Source organism: Acinonyx jubatus, chromosome B2, assembly GCF_027475565.1.
Source record: "Acinonyx jubatus isolate Ajub_Pintada_27869175 chromosome B2, VMU_Ajub_asm_v1.0, whole genome shotgun sequence".
NCBI classification, from domain to species: Eukaryota; Metazoa; Chordata; class Mammalia; order Carnivora; family Felidae; genus Acinonyx; species Acinonyx jubatus.
In genome coordinates this window covers 133,707,556-133,715,994 of record NC_069385.1, presented here as the reverse complement: position 1 = coordinate 133,715,994, position 8,439 = coordinate 133,707,556, and positions in this window count along the sequence as shown.

The following is an 8,439-nucleotide window of genomic DNA, read 5'->3' as shown; positions in this document are numbered from 1 at the left end:
ATATCTGCAAGGGTATTTGCATAACAAATATTAATATTCATGGCACACTTCCTGGTTTGATTTCAGAGATAAATGTCTTTGGGATCTATCACCCGAAGGCATTGAGGAGCATCATATCACAGATATCAGGTTTTCAAATCAGCATTCTCTGCTCCTTGTGGTTTGAAGAGAACAGAAGGCACATCCCTACCATTATGCTCATAAAGGAGGATGATGGTAGGTGGGCACTTGCTTCTGAAAGGAAGAGAAACTTATTGGTATTCACTGAGTTTTAGCTTCTCACAAGCATTGAAAAACCTGGAAAAAAACCCAAACATTTCTCATATTTAGCCTCTAACACTCATTGCTATATAATAAACAATGAGGAAATGTTATCCAATCTTTCAGGAAACAATACAGTAAAGTAATGAAACATACTGACTTGGGAATCCGGGTTATGCTGCGTATTCACTGAGCAATCTCACCTCTCTAGGCTTCATCTCCCATCTCTGTAGAATAAAAATAAGACTCAAATGAGGTAGTCTATGTAGACAACACAGAACTTGACACACAGGAAGCATTTAGGTTAGGCATGACTTTAAAATATTTTTTCAGGGACACATGGGTGATGCAGTTGGTTAAGCGTCCGACTTCGGCTCAGGTCATGATCTCACAGTCCATGAGTTCAAGCCCCGCGTCAGGCTCTGTGCTGACAGCTCGGAGCCTGGAGCCTGCTCCAGATTCTGTGTCTCCTTTCTCTGCCTCTCCCCTACTCATGTTCTCTCTCTCTCTCTCTCTGTCTCTCTCTTTCTCTCTCTCAAAAATAAATGAACATTAAAAAATAAAATACAATACTTTTTCAACAGCTTACAAGTGTAAGGAGCTATGAGAGTAAGACTTCCCATCCCATGCACCCCAGCTACATCTCTCATGTATTAGTTGAAATATTACTTCTAGATGCATCTAGAATCGTATCTGCCCATAGGAAGTGTCCTGGGGTGTCTATTATGATAATGATCTTCCTCCACAGGAGCTGGTGGTCTCAATGAGCTCTCCCGTGTGTGTTCCTTTTCTGGAAAGCCATGCAAAGGAGGGGAGCATCAAGAATCCCAACCAGTATATTCTCACCAAAAGGGCCACTGTTATTCTTTCTACCATTCTGTTTTCCTTTTCCTGCAACAGAGAGTTACAAACTATAGCAGAATCTTGGCCACTCTTTTTCCATAAACTCATCCCTTTCCTCAGCCACATTAAACAGTATAATACATGTAGATGCTTACAGCAGAGTGCGCACTGTATCCATTGGGTAATAAATGGCTCAACAACAGAAGTTTCTATGTTTCCCGGGGTTGGTCCAGACACATTGTCTGGTCTAAATGTTCAGGCACTATTCATTTATTCATAATTATTTAATTGGTGGATAATTGTTTATCATGCACTATGTTCCAGGCAACGTAAGAGTTGTTGGGAATACGCTAATGAGCTAGACCAATTTCTTTTCTCAAGGAAGCTACAAAGTTAGCCAAACTTAGATTCTCCCAACTTTTTTCATGTTAAGACATACATTGAAAATGATTCTATTTGTAAATGAGTAGATGTATTCAGGAGAGGTCAGCTTTGTGGGTTTAGCCATCTAGGGTTGAGGGGGCAACATCCTGGCATGCCAGGTGGGAAGATTTATATAAGATGCTCAACTTTTAAGTTCTTTGATTTCTCCATAGCTTTTCAAATTAGATGAAAAATACAGCGTCTAGTGGGTGGTGGGAGATGCAAGGAGTAGATACTAATCAAACTTGGTGTGGTGTTTAACCCTGAAATTGCAGGTTGGTTTTCCAGGTCAGAACTTTGAATTAGCAATGAAAATGCTTAGAGAGCCAACTGATGGACGAGACAAATTCAGAGGGAGGTGCCACCATGTTTTAACCAACAGTTTTAAAAATGATTTCAAGAACTATTGGTTTAAGACCAATGGTTTAGTTTTTAAATATTCTCCCATGACAATTACATGACAATTGCCTTGGGGCAATTACCCCCATTTATAGGCTCTTTTGTGTATTTCACAAATCCCTTGCAGAAGAAAACTAACAGGACCACATTGTTTGTCACTAGCTTGGAAATGCGGCATCCAAGGTAGTTGGAAGAAGTTCGTGTTCTTTAGCTGATAGGGCCTTGGGAAAGACATTTTTTGAGGTTAGTGTAACCTCCTTTGGCAGGGTAAACATTTGGGCTGCATCATTTTAAGAGCTCCTGATTTAAAAAGCTCATAGCTGTAAACAGCAAGAATCCACAGTCACATTTTTAACATAGCTCCAGAGGAACTATGATTTAAAATCAAAAGTCTTCTCATTCCTATGGCAACCAACAGAAGTATTCAACTCATGCTACATGCTGTTTACATTAAGCTGTGCATCGTGTCCCTCCCCCCGCCCCACTACCCCCTTCCTTAATGGATTCAACCTGAACTTCACTACATTGTATACCTTGAAAAAGACTCTTTTCCAGACACGGAGTTGGTTTCCAACATGCAAGCATCAAACCCATGAATGTAAAAGGGAAGAGTCCTCCCAGAGGAAACCTTTACAAACCCAGAGGGAAAATGTACCCCAAAATAGAGATACCGTCTGCTTCCCTGATTTGACAGGTTTGAGAGCTCCTTGTTTTAAAGCCAGACATGAATCTGTGAAGAGATTCCCTTGAGTTGCAATCCTTTTTGGGAGCAGCTACCATGAAGATAACATATGTGGTGAGACGGGGCCAAAAAAGCACCCGCTGGGTTGCAGTGCAGCTCTGGGAACATTTATAACACATTCTCAGGAAGCTGGAGTGGTTAGTCATGGGTGTGGAGAGAGTCCCCCTCTGTGTCGACTGTCTCATAGGCCCTAGGTGTTAGCTGTCACCATTACTGTCTGTTCTTCAAGGAGGACCCCAGTGGTTCTGTTTTAAAGAGTAAGACCCTAACGCCTGAGATTCAAAGATCCAAAGGCCAGAGTCAGCCTGAATCCTGGCTGAGTGTGTTTTAAATTTCCAAGGAAAAATAATTCTCAGGACGGAAACGGTCTGGGATGTTTTGCATAAAATAGGTTCTGAGATATTGCCAAAATGTGGATTCGTCATTCACTTTTGTTCCTTTGGGAAGTGTCAGAGGAACATTGTGGATCTGAATGAACCGTGAGACTCCACTGGCTTCTGTCTAGGGGCCAACCACTGTCCCGTCTGTCTCTCAAACTTCCTCAAGTTGGATGTATGTGTACAGAAGTGTGGGGTGAAGACTCTGTCCTTTATATTCCTGGAAAGTGTAAGGATTGGGAGCTGAGAAACCCAGATGTTGGTCCCCAGTCCATTACTCTGTGATGTTAGGCAGGCACGGTGCTCATCATCTCCGGGCTTTTCTTCCCCCCACTTGTAAGATGGAGATATTAACTGACTGAGTCTGTAGGTCTAAGGAATCTTATGGGTCAAAAAGTCTAGAGTTTTCAGAACTGAAGTCAGTAGAACTGAGGCCTGATTAAACCTTTTGACTCTTTTATTTCTTTTTGTAAAGCGAAACCAGAATATTTAAAGGCGAATCACACCGTGAGTCCCGTGGTATAGAGTCTTGCTGTTCACAATGTGTCCACGAACGAGCAGCGTCAGCATTACCCGGGCACTTGGGAACCGTAGAACCTTGGGCGCCACACCAGACTGACGGTTTCGGAGTCTGCATTTTAACAAGCTTTTCAAGAACTTTGTATGCACATTAAAATTTGGGAGGCACTGCCATAGCGTATGGCCAGAGGTGACGTTCTGTTGATAAATCTGTTGGCAGCCAGGTGAGCTGTTTTAAGCGCTGTGAGCTACCTTCCTCTCAACGCCTGAAGTAATTGTTGATTTTTAGAATCATTTAACACATGAGAAAACCAAAGTGCAAAGAACTTGTCTATAGTTACACAAGAAATAGGTTCTTAAGGGGTGAAACCAATGCAGGTTGAAGCTGGCCTTCCCAATATGGCCGGTCAGCTAAGAAGGGGAAGGCGTGTCCACTAGGCCTTCTTCAAATTGCCCATCTTACCCCTCTCCTATTTATTAACAGATCGAGTCTCCCGGCGGAGACGCTCTTGGTTGGACCTTACCCAGCTTCCAACCTGACATGGATTTTGCAGTTTAAAAACCATCATTTGATTTCTGTGACCACATCACGTGGAAATCAGGTGTGGGATTATGACTTCATTTTACAGAAGGGATGGACTTGAAGCCTAAGAACTGATTTGACTTGTGTGAGCTGGTCAGTTGCAGAGCCCAAGCAAAAGCAGAGTTCTGGGTGCCACGACTACTGTGTCTGATTCAGAATATTCCCTGTGCTCCCCGCTTGTGGCCCTGTGTGCCTGTCCTGACTTCATGCAACAATACAATGGAGAATGCCTTTTGGAGATGCTTTTTTAAAATAAGAAAAACAAAATTTACATTGTGCACTGTGCATAACATAGAATTTACCATCTTACCATTTTATTTTTTATCTTATTATTTAAAAAAATTTGTTAATGTTTATTTGCGAGAGAGACAGAGAGACAGAGCTCAAGTAGGGGAGGGGCAGAGAGAGAGGGAGACACAGGATCCGAAGCAGGCTCCAGGCTCCGAGCTGTCAGCACAGAGCCTAGTACTGGGCTTGAACCCACGAACCATGAGATCATAACCTGAGTCAAAGTCAGGCACTTAACAGACTGAGCCACCAGGTGTCCTGCCAACTTGCCATTTGAAAGCGTAGAGTTCAGCGGGATTAAGTGCACTTACATTGTCGTGAAGCCATCGTCACCAGTTATCTTTAAAACTCTTCATTTAGTAGCATTGAAACCCTGTACCCACTAAACAATAACGTCCCATTCCCTGCTCTCCCCATGGGGCAACCATCCTTTTCTGCCCGTATGAATTCAATCACTCTAGGTAACTTATAAAAGTGGAATCGTGTTGTATCTGTGTTTTTGTGACTGTTTAATTTCACTCAGCAAAATGCCTGTCCAAGTTCATCCATGTTCTAGGAACCATCAGAATTTTCTTCCTTTCTAAGGCTGAATAACATTCCACTTATAGATATATCACATTTTGTTCACATACTAATGGCCAGCCACGGGTTGCTTCTACTTTCTGGCATTGTGGATAACGCTGTTAAGAACATAGGTGTACAAATCACTCTTTAAGTTCTGCCTTGAACTGTTTAGGGCTGACGCCCAGAAGTGTATTTCCTGGATCATACAGTGTTCCATCTTTAATTTTCCTGAGGAACTGCCATATTGGTTTTCCATTACGACCATAGCATTTTATATTCTCACCAACAGTGCAAAAGAAAAAAAAAGTTATTATCTTTTTTTTTAATTGAAGGAAAAGTTGATTGATTTTAACGTCCATTTTTCTATCTTATTCCTTCCAGTTAATATTCTAGGAGACGACTTCTAAAGATTTAACCCAGCTCAGTGGCATTTTCATTGCTCCGAAAGGGGTTACACCATAGCTTTCTTACATGTAAACATGCAGAGCCCATTGTGAGGCTTCTGCATCAGACAAGCAGCAATTCTGGCTCTAATTATTTTTCATAACAGCGAGTCACTTTGAATACTAGTACTGGAGGTAAACTGGTTTTAAAAGAAGTAAACGTATCAAGGGAGGTATATTTTGATGTTAGGTTAAATTATAATGGCTTCAAGGCCAACATGCCATTTAAGTGAGATAGAAACATCCATACCGAAACGTAAAAATGGTCCTTTGGAATGTTTATGTGGTTATCTTGTTTCGCAGAATGAGCAGTTGTTGAAATATATTGTTCAGTGGTATAAAGGATTTCTCACATCATCAACTTGGGCGGTGCAATTAAGAGAAATATGGCTCTTTCCAATTTTTTTTGACTCTGGAATCCTTTAGCTTGTTGATTGGTTTGGATTTCTCTGAAGTTGTCTTCAGAAGGAGGCATCTTCCCCAAAAGCTCGCTTAAACTTTCCAGAGTTATTTTTTCCATTTTGGTTTTTTTGTCTGCTCTTAAGAAATGTTGAGAAAAACATACATAGAGTAATATATATATGGCACATAAACATGCACACACTGAATGAAAGACTGTTTCTAGAAACAAACATTCTCATATTCAAAGGATCTACAAAACTTTAATTCATTTATCAGAACACCATGAGGTACAGAAGTCTTTTTTGATCTCCATTAGGGCTCCATTATTTACCACAGTAACTGGGCAATTCCCCATACCATCAAGTCAGCAGTTGACTAATTGACATTTCCTATAATTTTTAAAAAAATTTTAATGTTTATTTATCATGGGGGGGGAGAGAGAGAGAGAGAGAGAGAGAGAGAATGAGTGGGGGAGGGGCGGAGAGCTAGGGAAACACAGAATCCAAAGCAGACTCCGGGCTCTGAGCTGTCAGCACAGAGCCTGATATGGGGCTTGAACTCACGAGCCGTGAGATCATGACCTGAGCCAACGTTGAACGCTTAACCGACTGAGCCACCCAAGTGTCCTGACACTTCCTATCATTTCATAACCATGGTAAAATATCAAAGTCATAGAATAGATGCTGACTTTCCTTTTGAAAAGTCCAACACTGTTGGATGGAATATTAATGTGAAGCAATTGGCTGAGTATTCATTGATTAAATATTGAACGATTGTTAGATTACACAATATTAAATTGCTGGTATTGAATTACTTTCGGTTTGCAAAAACATCAAAAACTGCTGAGGTGCTAAACATTCAGAAAGGATTAAAAATAAAATCCGTGCATTCAAAGAATTCACAGTCTACTGAAGTAAATAGTTTCAAAATATAATAAACATGAATGTTCTATAATAAAGACATGTACATGGCACTTAGGGCACAAAGAGAATGGAGGGATTAACCTTGTTTTAGCAAGAATTTTCCTGATTACCATTCACCAGTAGAAGCAAAATATTCTGATAGAATACTCTACCTATCCTTTTCAGGGCTCACAAAGTCATTTTATTTATTTATTTATTTATTTATTTATTTATTTATTTATTTTTCAACGTTTATTTATTTTTGGGACAGAGAGAGACAGAGCATGAACAGGGGAGGGGCAGAGAGAGAGGGAGACACAGAATCGGAAACAGGCTCCAGGCTCTGAGCCATCAGCCCAGAGCCTGACGCGGGGCTCGAACTCACGACCGCGAGATCGTGACCTGGCTGAAGTCGGACGCTTAACCGACTGCGCCACCCAGGCGCCCCTAAAGTCATTTTAAAGGTAATAACGTCAACAAACTCATGCAGAATATAGAGGAGATTGCCTGGGAATATTTTCGTCTTTTTTTGTGCGTGAAACTTTAAATTTATCTGTTCTTCTATCCTCTTAAAAAATTCATTACAGGGGTGCCTGGGTGCCTCAGTTGGTTAAGCATCTGACTTTGGCTCAGGTCATGATCTCACAGTGTGTGGTTCAAGCCCCACGTCGGGCTCTGTGCTGACAGCTCAGAGCCTGGAGTCTGCTTCAGATTCTGTATCTCCCTCTCTCTCTGCCCCTCCCCTGCTCGCATTCTGTCTGTCTGTTTCTCTCTCTCAAATTAAATAAACATTAAAAAAGACCCTTCATTAAAAAGTCCTTTGGATATCAGCAAGGAGACTGTCATCAAATGGTTCATGTAGAAGCAAGTGGTGATGATGTTCCATGGCAGATACTCATGATCAGATCCAAGGTGCAGAGCCCTCTTCTAATTATTTGGGATTATTACAGTAATCCCCAAATTACATTTTTTGGGAGAGAGGGCTATAGTCTTTTTTGATGTCCTTTGTTTTTAGGCACATACACGAGTTTACATCTGTTGGTGCTAACATATCTTCTAATCCGTGTAAAGAACCTCTTTCTTGTTAAAAAAAATTACATAAAGAAAAATAAGCCGAAAAGAACACTTTCTAAACACTTAAAAGTTTTACACACCTACTCACCTTAAAAAAAAAAAAAAAAAGCAATAGCACACCAAATCTGCTGATGTCACTTTTCACGGATGTTGACGCATTTAGGTTGTCAATTCTATTTCTGTTCACTTAACCATAGCCTCCGATTTCCACTTATAGAATTTAGCTTGGAAATTTGGCTTTCTTCAAACTGCAATGCCTGCAAAGCTATGTAAAGCATGCTACAATAAGAATACCCTTGAAACTGCCTTACCTTTTTTTGGAAGGATCTCGAGTTGCTTTTATGATGATGAACACGACACTTTTATCTGGGACTGACTGTGGAATGAAGGGATAGAGACAAGTGAGCGCATTACCTCATAAGAACCACCATTTATGCATTTGAATTCATCCTAGTACATGAGTGTTTATTTTTTCTATTTGGCAACTCGACATCTCTTAACTCTGGGGCTCTCTAGGGCAGCTAAGCAATCAATTTGAGCTTAAACAAATAAAAAAATGTTTATTGAACGAAAGTCTAAAGCAAACAAAACCTGAACGCTTTTACAGAGTCAAAGAAGG